Source organism: Octopus bimaculoides, chromosome 2 (genome assembly GCF_001194135.2).
Source record: "Octopus bimaculoides isolate UCB-OBI-ISO-001 chromosome 2, ASM119413v2, whole genome shotgun sequence".
Lineage (NCBI taxonomy): Eukaryota > Metazoa > Mollusca > Cephalopoda > Octopoda > Octopodidae > Octopus > Octopus bimaculoides.
In genome coordinates this window covers 96146310-96146687 of record NC_068982.1, presented here as the reverse complement: position 1 = coordinate 96146687, position 378 = coordinate 96146310, and positions in this window count along the sequence as shown.

Genomic DNA, 378 nt, shown 5'->3' with positions numbered 1-378 from the left:
TTCACTTCACTACCGAGCGCAGCTCTGTGCGCCTTGGGTATGTGCTGTGGTTTGCTGTGGTGCTCTTATGTTTACTGTATTGAAAGTGTTTTGCGTAGAATGTGTGCAGTACCCAGTAGTGCAATTTTCTGTATGTTATATATATTTGTAAGTCCTGCTATTTTTGTTATGTATTTGTCTTATTATTATTATTATTATTATTATTATTATTATTATTATTATTATTATAGTGGGGGGGGGTCTTTATATTGCCGCTGGACAACCGGTGTTAGTTTATTTACGTCCGTAACTTTGCGTGTTGACAAAAGAGGCTATTAGAATACGTACCAGACTTAAAAGTAAGTACTGAGTTCGATTTGTCCAACTAAACCCTTCATG